The sequence below is a fragment of the Etheostoma spectabile genome, chromosome 15 (genome assembly GCF_008692095.1).
Source record: "Etheostoma spectabile isolate EspeVRDwgs_2016 chromosome 15, UIUC_Espe_1.0, whole genome shotgun sequence".
In the NCBI taxonomy this organism is placed as follows: domain Eukaryota; kingdom Metazoa; phylum Chordata; class Actinopteri; order Perciformes; family Percidae; genus Etheostoma; species Etheostoma spectabile.
The window spans coordinates 26,664,712-26,679,173 of NC_045747.1; the positions used below are offsets into that span (position 1 = coordinate 26,664,712).

At 40.3% G+C, this 14,462-nt stretch overlaps 1 long non-coding RNA gene across 1 annotated transcript in view; it reads left to right on the plus strand.

Annotated features, from left to right (window-relative positions):
- LOC116702904 (uncharacterized) overlaps positions 1-5,890 on the plus strand; it is an 18,345-nt gene extending 12,455 nt beyond the window's left edge. Inside the window, exon 3 of the long non-coding RNA XR_004335286.1 lies at positions 5,878-5,890. This is a non-coding gene — a long non-coding RNA (uncharacterized LOC116702904). The remainder of the gene's footprint in view (positions 1-5,877) is intronic.
- Positions 5,891-14,462: the final 8,572 nt, after the last annotated feature.

Genomic DNA, 14,462 nt, shown 5'->3' on the forward strand with positions numbered 1-14,462 from the left:
GAGCAAGATTCGACGGATGTCCATCCTTTTCGGCCGGATGTCCGTCAACGTACTTCCATGGTAATTAATGGTTAACTGCTCCTCAATCTCTGCAGGTTAAATCCAGACAGTAGCTAGACTATCTGTCCAATCTGTCCACTTTTAAACTTACACATGTTCCACCTAAACAAGTTCATCCCGAGGCTATTTTGCGAGGCCCAAGCCAAGACGATTGTGATTGGTTAAAGGAACAAAAAAAAATACTCCCATCCTGGAATGCTGCGTGGAATCGCCAGACCCTCCTTTGCGTGCTGTGGAGGAAGGTCTGGCATACGAGCTACTTCCTAGATAACTTGACACTGCCTGTTTATATTTTGCAAGTGGCCATGGTATCAGCGTATGTCATGCATGCAATAACAGCCAATATGGCTAGTTGCTCATGTTAGCTTCTAACCTGCTGACTTTCCGCTGCATCTCGGGATTGCTTGTGGAGTTCACGCTCCTTTACTGGAGTGTATGAGGCATATGGGCAGAAATGTTCGAACGTTAAAGCCATTTTTTCTTATAAATAGTCCTCTCTCGAACTCTGGTACTGCTTGCTCAATCTGCTCCGCACCGTGCTCTCTGTCTCCCCCTGCTGATCATAAAGTGGATCTGTGCCCAGTCATTTTAAACCCTCCCTCCAGCCTTAAGGCGACACACCAGTTTACATACAGCTTGAAAACCAAATGGCAAGGCCTAATAGAAATGAAAAGATAACATTAAACTGTCAAATGATAAAGTGCAAATGCAAAACAATAACAGTTTATTTTTTAACGACAGGGTTGTAATGTTCAAAGCAAGCAAGATATGAATGGTTGCATCCTCGGGGGCTCCGTCTAACCTCTCCCCTGCGCTCGGGCCACCCCCCCACACACAAACACATACACACACACACACCACACACACACAGATGGGCATGAGCACCGCTGCGTCGCTGATATGTGAATTAGTTACCAACCCCGCCTTTACATTTTAATAGAAGTACCAGCTTCCATTAAGCTTTTCCATTCCCATTTTGAGTGTTGATTTTCCTTTTTTATTATTACGTTGCCATTAATTTTATCTTTACAATTCAGCTTTAAGTTTGAGGATTTTCCCTTTAGGCTTTGCATTTTAATGTCACTTTTTTCATCGCACTTAAGATGTTCAAGATCAGTTCTTTTAAATGGCTTTTTTTAAGTTCCTTTTCTTTTTAAAGGTGCTGTACTCAATATCAGAACATGGTTGACAAAGTTATCATCTTAGTTCAGCCCCGGACTAAGATGATACACTTAAGATATCATACAATGATAATCCCACTTGTCATTCTTCCATGATATCTGCCATATAAGGCAACTTTATTTAGTAGTTACATAATTGACTATGAGCACGAATGCTGGTTGTACAGTATTGCCAAAGTACAGAAAAACATGAAGATAAAACTAAAATATGAATGGAAAATATGTTCTACTTGTGCATATGACTTAGTTGTTTGATCTTCAAGTAACATTGAATCGACTTGAATCTGTTCACACTGACGTAGCCCCACAGGGGAAGATCTCGTCTCTCACGGCACCACTGTCCTGTTCAATCAGTGTCCATTCAGCAACAAAGCAGTGGCAATAAGAGGTCTGGGTCAAAAGTCAACGAGGTGGAAGACCCTCTGCCCATCCCCTGACCCAGCAGATCGCCTCTCAAAGGTCTTATTGTGAGAGCGTCGAGAGGGAGAGACCATCAATCATCTGCCTCACATGTTCAGGAAGAAAAGCATTGTGGTGCAAAGGATGTGAGACTCATGTTAAATGGCATCCCCCATGCCGCATAGGTGCACACGAAATGCCAGCATCGACATGCTGGGAACCACCCATACTTCCAACTGCATGCATGCAGAGTGTCCAGCACATTTATTCTTTGGAGAAACCTATGTTTAGTTTATTTTTTTTTGTATTAAATCATAAAAATAAATTGAACATAATTAAGCTTTGTTATATGTGTTTGGTTAACTTCAACGTACAGTAGTCCATTTCGCCTTAGGGAGCTCTCAGTCCAAATCATGGATGGAAATACAGAATCTGGATGATGTTGCATGGGATTATGAGAATTGCCGAGTACTCTGGCTCCAAAAGAAGTCGATTATAAACATCTATGAGAAAATGACTCACTTCACTTGATACCCCAGTGACACTTTCACAATGACATATGGTCTCAATCGCTACTTCAAGTCATTTTGTAAATATGGTCCCATTTATTTTAAATTAAAAGAGAAAAGAAGGGATGCATTAGGGGCGTAGCTACACGCTATCTGTCAATCAAGACAGAGTCTTAGCAATGCTAACCATGGAACCGTGAACATTAAAATAGACCTTGAATTGTTTTTTGCTTGTGTGTTTTAAACTTAAAAATATGACCCTCTCACTGTGTATTTCACTTCATCAAAATCAGTTGGAAATTGGTCGCTCTAAAAATGACTGTTCAACATTGGTAGCACCTGACCAGCCAAAGCTAGCTGGCTAGCGGTAGCGTTTTAACCAGCTCTGTGTAAACCTACAGCAGTGACAGCACCCCTACCCAGGGTCCCCGTTTACCCGCCGGATGCTGGATGACTCGCTTCAGCTGGTTGAAATCTGCAACTTTCCCTGTGTGTGTGTGTTGTGTTGGTGTGTGTGTGTGTGGTGTGTGTGTGTTGTGTGTGTGTGAGATGCCAGTTAGTCGTGGGCAGTTGTGCGAACCGTTAACAGCTCAGCTGTAGACCATAAAACCTCCCATCAGACCGTGACTGATTTATTCCCCAGAGCTAGATACCAATCTTGCCGTCTCATTCCACCAAATAGCTGGCCAGCCAAGCTGAAGACAGCTGTCTGCCCTTGTTAGGACCGCACGGCCACTAACTCAAAGCATTTTAAGGGTTAACGCCAGACTGTTAATGTTCACATCAAAAGTTCAGACCTACTGCCTGCTGCAGCGGTGGATAATTCTGTGTAGCAGCTCTGAAAATGTTAGAGCCACACAAATACAGGGGGTGATGTACCGCATAACAATCCCATAAGTAATATATTCTTGGGTTAAACATATTTGAAATTACAAACATACATTTGTAACCATTAAGGTTTGGTTCTGTTGCTAATAAAGTTAAGTGTTGGCATTCACTGTCTTCTGAAAAATTGTTTTTCTAAATTCAGATTGCCTACCAAAGCTGCACTGATACATGATTGCTTTAGCATAGCCTGTTATGTGTATTTGTGAAACATTTTTTCTTACCATAATGAAAATCCCCAACGTTTTTATCATTGCCCAGTTGGGCTACTAAATACATTGGGGGTGCTGCCTAATCCTATCCAAATCTATTTTTAATTAACATGTAATCTTGATTTCATTCACCTCATGTGAGGCTATCATATTATAACTATAAAAGAAGGAATCTGTGTGTGGTTGTGTGTGTGTGTGTGTGTGTTGTGGTGTGTGGTGTGTGTTTGTCTGGCTTTCTGTCATTCGATCGTTCATCCGATCAACTTACGCTCGGGGTGTGATTGCTGGGTACGAAATTAATGCAGTGTCGCGTTTGCACAAAAAAAGGTTGGAAAAAAAAAACAAAAGACTGAGCTGTCGGGCCGGGCTCGGGATTTCACAGCTCCTAATTAAAAATGTCTAAGAACAAATGACAAGGCAACCGAGGCCTGTACTATGAATCAAGTACAACATGCCCTGGATTTCTTCAGGTACACGGCTTCACCTAACCTAACAGCGCGGTCTTTTAAGCTGCGTCATGACGTGGTTAACGAGTTAATCAACCCAGGGTTTCCCGATCAGCGTCGCGCACATTCACATAATACATTTGTATAAAAACTATAATTCACATAAATAGAAGAAACACAAGCACAGTTTACAGGCAAAATGCAATACAGTCGCTGTGTTAAAACAGGAGAAAGCTGGCAAAAAATAGCCAACGCTGTGAACGCTTATCAATATCACTCCCCCCATCAGTCCGGCACAGATCTGACCACAATACAATTGTGCTGTGCATAAACTGTCGTAGCCTATAATGCTGTGCTCCCTGGCTGTAGAAAGTTATTGTGAGAGCAAATAAAAATGTAAAATCATAATTCAAACCAATGTTCCTTTGTCTGGTTCCATGCCGGAATGTTTACACTGTAAATTATTTAGGTTCTTACCAAGATAAAAAAAAAAGATTTAGAAGTGTTCGTAATTATCCTGTTTTAACCCGTGTTGTGTCCTTGGGTCAAATTGACCAGTTTACAAAAAATTTCTATATCAGAAAAAACGTTGAAAGAAACTACAAAAAGCAGGGAAAAAGCAACAAAAAACTTTTTTTTTTTAAACACTGAAAAAGTGAACACAAAACATCAAAAACACTAGAAAAGGGACAAAAAATGAAAAAAAAAATTGACTAAACAATCATTTAAAAAAGTCAACAAGTGACAAAAAATGGGAATAAAATTGACAAAAACGTTGAGAAAAGTGTTAAAAAAATCACAAGAAATGTTGAATTTCAACCTTAAAAACACACAAGTTGAGGTCAACGGGTAGACAACAATTGAATTCTTTTTTAAGTCTTCAACTTTACACTATCATCTTAAATAAGCAAGCTGTCAAGTGAAATTATCTTGCTGCGTGGACAGATACTTCCACTGTTTGAGTACCTTTTCCCTCGATTGGTGTTTGTATCTTGTTTTTAGAACGCCTTTCTGCAGTGCGGGGAGGAGCATGCCGATCTTTTTTAATTTATTTTTATGTTGATGATCAAAATTGAAATCATTTTATAGACAAAATGCAGATGCAAAGAATCAGGTTAACAGAAATAGCACACATACATCAAGTGTACAAACTCATGACGATATATATAAAAAAACATACAAGTAATCCAAAGATAAATAACAGAATCATTACATGGAAAAAAATAACAAGAGGTACAATTAGTCTGAGGTTTCAGGGAAAAAAAGCTCTACGTTTCCACAATTTTAATACTTTTTTGTTATTCAACAATATAAGTGACTTCAGTAGAGATTTCAGTTGATTAAATTAAGTTTGATTTAAGTTCAAATGCAACCTAGGGTCTTTTGTGTACCCAAGTCAAACTTATTTTTAAAGTGTTTTTGGTCAAACAGCCTTTGAGGGATTGCTAGGGGCGCGGCTATGACAGCATCAAAATCGTTATTTTAAAACACGAAGAAGCCTCGACACAACATGAAACTTTGTTTACTAGCAATCACATCCAAAACACCCCTGCTCATCAGTACTGGCTAAATCCTGTCAGGTCATTGGACACTGCATCGTTTAATAGCTATCAACAGTTATGATCACAACCCAATGAAGTGACTATACCCAAAATAGTTTACCTTTAACAGTTTGTTTGGTTAAGATATTCTCCAAGATTAAAAAAGCCCCCAGACAGGTGACAGCTAATGTAGAAATTTAATCTCCATACCACATTCTCAATGAATGAATTGACAAACCATTCTGGACCCGCCATTGGAAGTGAACAGCTAACACTTTTTGATGTGAAAGACCGACAGTATAGTTCCAACTTATATGTATGCTTCCTGATACCTTTGATAAGGTTACTTACCTGTAGTCCTTACTTACCTTACTTCTTATAACCATGACGGGATTAGACTATTGAATGGTCACATGTTTGTCCAAAACAAACCATGTAACATGACGGAAAGAAAACATGGGCAGGTGCAGCTATCATGAAATGCTCAAGAAAGTACTGCGAAAACTCAGAGTAACGTGCAAGAAACCTTGTCTGACCACATGGCATAGCATTCTGTATATGTGACACAAATAATTGTTTTCCTCGCGTGTGAAGGGAAAGAAATATCACAGAGAATTGCAGTGATTTTAAAATTCTCAGCGCAGCGTACATCTCTGCATAAGCTAATGCTGATACCGTGCAGATTAAGGGGTCCTGACATACCTAGTTACAGGTTCTTGCTAGTTTACAGCTTCAACATCTTCATTACTAAGCTGTCAAATTGCAACTAATAATGTAATTAAACAGATGTTTGAGACATTGAATCATGCTCACTAACAGATCCTTACCTTCCACAAAATGCTGCGACGTGGGTACAAGACCTCCCATGCCGGCTGTACAGGTGCACCCGGTGGTCTTCATGGCTCATTGGTCCTGGTTAACTATTCCACGAAATCGGTGTTTTCGACTTTAAAATTTGAAAATATAATTGTTAAACTGATTTTTTACTACTCATTAACTTGTGACATCTTGCATGACAAGAATTGGTTGGGCGATCACAAGCTATGCCATTTATATTTGATGACTATTTATGTTTGATATTTTCCTGTCGCTGTTACTGAATCAAGTGTTACTACAAGTAATATATAATTAAATACAGATAAATAAGCCATGTACTTCTCAGCACAATCTTCCAAGTAATGAAAGTCAAACAAAAATTGCCAAGTTCAAAAGGAGTAGAAGAATTTCTAAACAATTATAGGTCCTACCCTCTTTCTCTACTTTATTCCTTTAGTAAACAAGATCTTATTTTTCACCTTTATACACAATCATAGACAGATGCATTTACACATACCTACACACATTGAAACTGGTTTTGTTCTTTTCCCCCATTCGTCTTCTCTATAACCATCTAATTATTTAGTAATAGATATATTAGATTACTGTAGATATTAGTATATAGATGCCAAGAAACCATGCAGTCATATAATACTTCAATTTAAATCCTTTCATACCCTTTAATATATTCATCTTAAATAATCTCTTGAAATTGCTCATTGTACGATTCATCTCTTCACTGCAGTGTTCCATAAGTGATGCAGTGATGTTTTGGCATTTGTCTTATACGTTTCTTTTTAAGTACAAATGTTCCCCTTAAGTGTTGTTTGCTCTCTCTATTTGAAACATCTCTTGGATAGTGTTCAAAAGGTTAATTATTTGTGCAGTTTTAAAGTCAAATATCTCTGGATTTTAGTGCTTTTAATTTAATAAACAGTGGACTAGTAGGTGCTCTATAGTTGATTTTATTACCACTTCTTTTGAGAAGGAATATAGGTTCCGTGTTGGTTTTGTAAGTGTCTCCCCATCCCTCCAAACAGTGAGTAAGTATGGTAGCATGAAGGAACAATACAACGTGTACAATGAGCGTGATTTCATAAATAATGGTTTTGAACAGTATAGCAATTAATTTGAATATTTTGGCATTAAATAGGTATATGTGGCTTCCAACCTAATCATCATGACTCCAGAAATTTAAGTTCTTTCACTCTTTCAATTTCAGTATCATTTATCATAAGTTTTTGTGTAACGTTATATACGGTTATATTAAAAAGATTTGACTCTGGATGGATACTTTATTTCTAAACAAACTCAGAGGAGTGAGGGGGATGATGATTCAGGAGAATTGAGTTCATCTTCGGGTCCCCTCAGGGCTGTGTCCTTCCTGCCTCCTCGGTATATGATGACCTCAGCCAACAACACCTCACTTAAAGTTGCTGGGATCTGTTACAGTCAGTCTCCTCCCTGCTGGTGAAAACCGCACGGTCCTGTTGTTGATGAGTTTGTGCAGTGGTGTGACAGTGCATTAAATACGGACATAGTATTGATTTAAGGCTTTATCATACTATCATCAAGGAACAAGTGTAGCCTCTGTAGACCAGTGGTTCTCAACGTTTTACACAACGTTCCACTTCAAAAATAAATTTAATTAAATATTAGGCCCTCTAAGTACCACATCATGGCCCACATAAAATTAGGTAGCATAGGCGTACCCTATTCACCTATGGACAGTTCACGCAGAAGCCAGGCTTTTATTGTCGCCACAGCCATGCTGTTTCTTCCGTCCGCTCCGACTCAAAATTTGGGTAATTTGGGTCATCTTCCCTTTCATCTCAATCTTGTATCGTTTGCTGCTAGCAGGCGCTGTGGAGACTTCTTCGCTGTTAAGTACGACTAACTTGCGTCATCCACTATGTTTCAACAGGGTGCTCAAAATATTCTCATCAGCACTTTCTTCTAATGGTTCCTGTTTGGAGCCACAATTGCATGAGGAATCACGCAAGAAGAATGGAAAGACTCGGGATCCTTGCACTAAGCAGCAGACATTTTGTTACCAAGTGGAATTATCCAAATGTCAGTTTTAGCCTTTAACTATATGTCTGTAAGTAAGCTAACACCCATAAAGTTTGTTTCATGAAAGCTGTCGGCAGCTTATAAAAACGTATGGGTTATGGGTTTTACATTGTTGGTAAGTAAACAGACAGATGTGCTGAATTAGTGACGGTAAAGTGGAGTGGGTGGGACCCACTACAATGGTTCCAACGCCCATTAGGGCTCTGCACAATGCCTGCGTGGGTGAGCATGTCAGCGCGTGGCGTCCGTTTTATTTCGGCTCCCATGTTAACAGGTTAGAGCTTACACAATGCCTACAGACACGCGTCTCAGGCGTGTCTCGGCGGGCCAAAAACGGGTGCACGCTAGGAATAGGACGACACTATTTTTCACGCCACAAGCGTGTTGGAAGTGTTTCCAGGCCAAATAGAATCCAAAAAGATATCGTTTGACACACATTAACTTAATAAATGCATTTGATGTTTGAAAGTCCATAGGCGTTGACATAAAAAGATATAGTAATAAAAAAAATATATTATTGTGATTTTCAAATATTTCACTGTCATTGTTTGCATTGTCTTTGCTGGTATCAAATCAGTATATATTTATGGTTAACATGATATACTACTGCTTGAGTGCATAAATGTCCACAAACTCTCCCCATATGTCATTATAAAGGGAAACATACTGTGTACAACCAAGGCTAGCAGCAGCACGCGTGTCAGCTTTCTAGTGTGCAAGACAGAGAAAACGACGCAGCGCCACGCCACACAGCAGTATCTTACCCCGTTAGAGTTGGGTGTGATGTACAGTTTTTTTCCATCATGGGGGTGTGGATGCCCCCATCTAGCCCAATTCACTCTGTAGGCAATCTGAGAATGAGCCCTGAGGGAATAAGAAAAACTACAGAACTAAAGGACAGACCACCAAACACAAACACACACACCACACACACACACACACACACACACACCACACACACACACACACACAATATCAATTCAATTCATTCAATTATTTATAGTATCAATCATAACAAGCGTTATCTCAAGACACTTTACAGATAGAGTAGGTCTAGACCAACTCCAGAATTTACAAGGACCCACAGTTCTAGTAGTCTCCTCCAGAGCAGCAACAGTGCGACCATAAGTATGTGTATGACAACATTTACATTAAATTCACTTGTAAAAAAAAGAAAGAAATTTACCTTTTAGGAGGAGGGGCTGAGTTTTGATGTTAATTTCATCTTCTGGGTCTTAGCATTTGTGAATGCTACAGATCCTCCATGTACACGTCTTTGACTTTTTGCTCTATCAATATAGTAGAGATCCCACAGCCGCTCCTGAACACTCTCTGCCAGAGATAAGTTTGAGAGTTTCAGAGCTGAACGACTCCTTACCAGAGGCAACAGTAATAGGGAGGGTGAGAAGCAGACTGAGTGCATAGCTCAGATTGGGGTATAAATCAAGTAGGTTTTTCTTGTATATTCCAGGTTTTTCTGTTGGGGTAGAAATGTGATCTAGGAAGGCTTTCATTGCAGCCCTTATCTCCCGTTCAAGTCCTAACCACAACATATACGATATACTCCATGTTCCTGCCAGCTAAGGCCCAGGTCGCACCTCCTGCTCAATACAAGAACCCATACAGAGCAAAGAAACATTAAAGGATGAATCGAAAATTGAGGCTACTATGTAATGTATCGCAAGAAGAAACTCTGGTTAAATTATTCTTCTGGACTGGACGGTGTTTGTTCTCTTCCTTCATAAAGGAAAGCCGAGTTTTTCTTTATTTCTCTTTTTGGCAGCTTCATCTTAATCGCAACTCCTCTCAGCAAGTGCAGGGAGTTTGTTGTTACAGTTTATATTATCTATATGTAACATTGATATAGGGCTTCTAAAATCCCATTTCGCTGAAAGCGTTTGCACAATGTCCATCTACACTCCCTGCGCATTTGAAGAAGAGAGAGCGACCAATGTCTCAGTTTCATCTATGGTCAAAATAGGTTCTGGCCAAGGCTGAAGTTATATCAAAAAATCAGGATTGTCAACCTCTTGCTGTCCTGTAAGATCACCGGAGATAATGAGCGTTTTGCACCCAATAATAGCATTACCATTATTATGGAAGGTTGCAGCATTGGGAGCTGCTGGTTTAAGACCGTTGTGAGGGCTGGGCCTGGGGTGGGTGACACTTTCAACTTCCTCTCGGTTGGACCAGGCATGTTGGGCGCTGATGACTGAGGCTTAGCGACGTTGGTTTCACTGAGGTTGAAACTGCAGCGTTGTATGAGTTTGCCTCACCGGTGGGACTATGAAGTCACGGTCGCCCCACTGGAATCTACAACTGTCCAGTTGCCATTACAGTGCCCAGTTGCCATTTTTTATCCTCCACAGTGAATAAAACGAGTACAAAACAAAACATAATCTAGTTGTGAAAACTTTGCAGCAACGTTTCAGCCTCAAAAGTGGCCTTTTTAAGCTTAAACTAATTAATGTGATTTTATTATCTCTTATACGTTACAACAGCAAGTCTGTGATAAGATGGCTCCAAACTGGACACCACTCGGTTTCTTCTTTATCAAATGTGTACATGTCCTTCACAAGAAATGTATTTCAAAGTAAAAGTCCTGGTGTTATGAGTGTTAATCTGAAACCATACCACTATTATAAATTTAGGCCAGGAAATAAAAAAAGTTGAGTTTAGGAAACAGAAAACATGGTTAGGCGTAATATAATATACTAATTAGGATTAGATCAGAGGAACAAATATTTATGTTTAGGAAATGAATAACCAGGTAAGTGCAAACCTGAGAGCCAACAAAACCTGAGTGCCAATCAAATCACAGCACACAGGAACATCACATTGATACAGAAAAACATAAAATATTATTTGGACTGTAATGAAACGAAAGTGTCCTGGGAACATGAAGCGTGAGCATGCATGCATTCTGTAAATATCTCCCAAGGTAAAACAGCTGAAAGATAAACAGTAAAATCATCCTGAAATGATAATTACAGGAGAACACTACCCAAAATAAACTGTCATGAAGTGCAATAACTCAACAATATGTTTCCAAATGTGATTATTTTGGCTTGCAAAGCCCTGTAAATAAACAAAATATTAATATTATCCTGAGATGGCAGTATCACACTTCTCATACTCCTACAGGTAAACGTTAAGGTATGTATTGTCATAAACACATACATGTAGCAAATTCCTTCTCTGATTTAACCCATCCCTCAAGGAAGCAGGGCAGCCATATACAGCGCCCGGGGACCAACTCCAGATCTGAGCAGGGCCTTGATCAAGGATACTGACTGGAGAACTAGTACATGTTTTTCTGGCATAGTATTAAAAAGAATGTCTCAGTGTGTATTTTACACCGTTATAGGATTGTAGCCAAACATGGCATCTTAGATATACATGTAGGTTAACTCAGCACATCCTGAAATGGCAACACAATTCTCTCCTTTTCCAGCTAGTGCAACTCTGTAAACATTCTTGCAATAGACAACATACAGTACAAAAATGGCATATTACAAAAATGGCCAAATATTGGCTACCTGAATAAACACAGGCAGAAAATAACATTGTACACAGTACATAGATCAGGTGTAATTCGTAATGTAAAAAGGATAACAGAGTCTCAGTAAGAGGAAAAGTACCTGGACAACAGCTATAAACGTAAAGAAACTCTGGTTGTTTTTTTGAAAGTCCAGATAAGATTTGGAGAACACTTGAGATGGCGAGCCAGCCCAGCTAGATTTGGACAGTCGTGGATGCGGTGGGCCTGCCGTTGGACCTGCCCACAGACGAAGTCTGACTTGCTCGATTACTCATTGGGACCCCAGATAGAACACAACCCACTATTAGCTCTTCCCAGTAGCAGAAGTTGTAGTGTGTATAACAATACGCACACAGAACAAGACAAGGCAAACTGTTTGTACTGTGATGGTTGGGTCCAGCAAGCTGTGAGTTTTTCTGTTTTGTTTCCCATTCTGTTCCTGCCAGCTGAATTCCACACCTGCTCCTCATCTCATCATCCCCTCTCCTGCCGTACTCACCTGCCAATCAAGACCAGTACTTAACCTGGAACCCACCATCCCGCTTGATTGTTGTTTGACCACCGGTGATGCACGTTAAGCTCTCAGAAAGACCTGGTACTTTCCTGGGTTGTCCTTTTCATCTTACCCCTCTTTCTTTATGTTGTTTCCTCAGCCACCATCTTCACGACTCTCCAGTACCTAACAGCTGGTCTTGCCATCCGGTCCCTCCTTGCGGCTCCCTGCTGCTCCCAGCCTTCCCTCTTCCACTCTCCAGCTCCCCAGGATCCATTGCCTCCCTTGGCTCTCGCACTCGGTTCCGTTTCCCCCAGAGCTTCCTCTGCTTCCAGCCAGCCTGGGACTCTCGTTCTGGTCCCTGGCGTCCGCTCTCTCACCTTCTGTCATTATCCGAACTCAATAAACATTGAGCTTTGCATTAGGGTTGTTCCGTCTCCTTCATCACATGTATGACATTTTCAAACTATGTTACCCTAGCCATCACACAAAGCCACTCCTGATTGACAGCACCCTTATTCTTCCATCCTCTTTTTTTTTTGTGATCAAATTTTTTTAATTCATTTTTTTTATATATCAACAAAGAGGAAAGCGGGAGGGAGGGAGACAAACCACACATGCACGAAAGAGACACACATACAGACAGACCAAGACAAGGGACCAAAAATATGCTCAGGTTGAGGTTTGGAAGTCAGCGATGATGCTCAATTGCAGGGTCTTTCCTGGCGCTCATGGATGCATGCCTTAGAAAGTTCCATACAAACCATCCAAGAAGGAAATGGTCATGCACGATAGAGATAGAGGTCATGTGGTGGTTGAAATCATTTCTCCGAGCTGTTAGTCCAGCAATACAGCACGTTTTGAGTTCTAGAGAGCTGAAGTCTGACAGGTCATTCAGATCAAGACATTGACAGTAACAGGCACAGTAACATTAAACGAGGCGGAAATTTGGGGCAATATTGTTTGAACTGACCAAAGGAGAGCACTCCAGAACATATGAGAGATCTACTGACAGAGAAATAATTTTTATAAGTCTTTTATTCATATTCTCTGTAGTAGTGTCTTAAAATATTATGACTTTTTATAGCGTTCATGATTATTATATTTCATATCTGTTTTTATATGAACCTATGCTTACTATATTTTAATCTCATATGCACATTTAACACTAATGCGTTTCTTTCAAGCTGTGTCTGGTTTTCTTTAGTCGCTGCTGTTACAGAGATAACCAGTGTCTTAGATTCAAGGTCCTTTAAAGTACACGTCGTTCTCTTAGCGTAGGCATAAACCAGATAAACAAGATGTCATCATTGTATCAAAAACTATGTTTCAATAAAGCAAGGGAGCAGCTGCAGAGGAATCCCCGGAGTTCTCAAAAGGTCAGCTGCAGATAGGGGACTATTTTGTGTGCTCCCCTCTTGCAATTGTCTTTTACTACCATATTGCCGTCTGCGTCTCGTTTATTGCTGATCGTGTTATTTAGTAAGTTAAGTGTAGAACTGACATTTTCTGGTGCCGAAACCCGGGAAGTCAACAGCTGAGAAGACCAGGACCGCGCTCGATCAAGGCCGGAAAATCTGTCGACAGCCGTCACACACTTGCAGGACGGGGCCTTAGGTTGGTCCGGTGCTGCCCTGGCACCTCTCGGTGACGACTTCCACGTTCAAGCAGCGAACAGACACGGGTGAGTGATGCAGTTTTATGCTTCTGAGTGGACACACGTTCTACTGCAGGAAAGGTGCACAGGGCTGGGCCGTTTTGCTAGCTACTTGAAAGTGTCATTGATGTGTGTCTCACTGTCTGGGACTATATTGAGTACTTTATTCTGGTTGCCCGTGGACGGACAAAAAGCTCGAAGTAATGGCTGTGTGTCTTACTGTCTGGGACTATATTGAGTGATTTGTTGTGGAAGCCCGGGTCAGGATAAAGCTGAAGTAGCTATCATGTTGATTATTTTCCGTCTGGGACAAAGTGAGCATAAACGGGACTATCAGTTGATACGTTCCAAAACGACATTTTCCCGAGCGGGGAAACCGGTGTTAAATGTCTTGAAGCCATTCTGATTAATTTCAGAAGTTCGGCAGGGTGATCACATGCTTATGATAGCGCTATCTTGTGAGTTTGTTGTTCTGTGAATTTGTTTTGTGTTTTTACTGTTTTGTGTTTTTTTTACTGTGACGCTATGTGTGTTGATTTATAGCGAGTTGTTGTGTTGTTTGTGACCATTTGCTATTTGTTTGAAGAAAGAAAAGAAATAATTATAAGGTTGGTGCTGCACAGCGGTTTATTGTGATAAACTTGTGGTT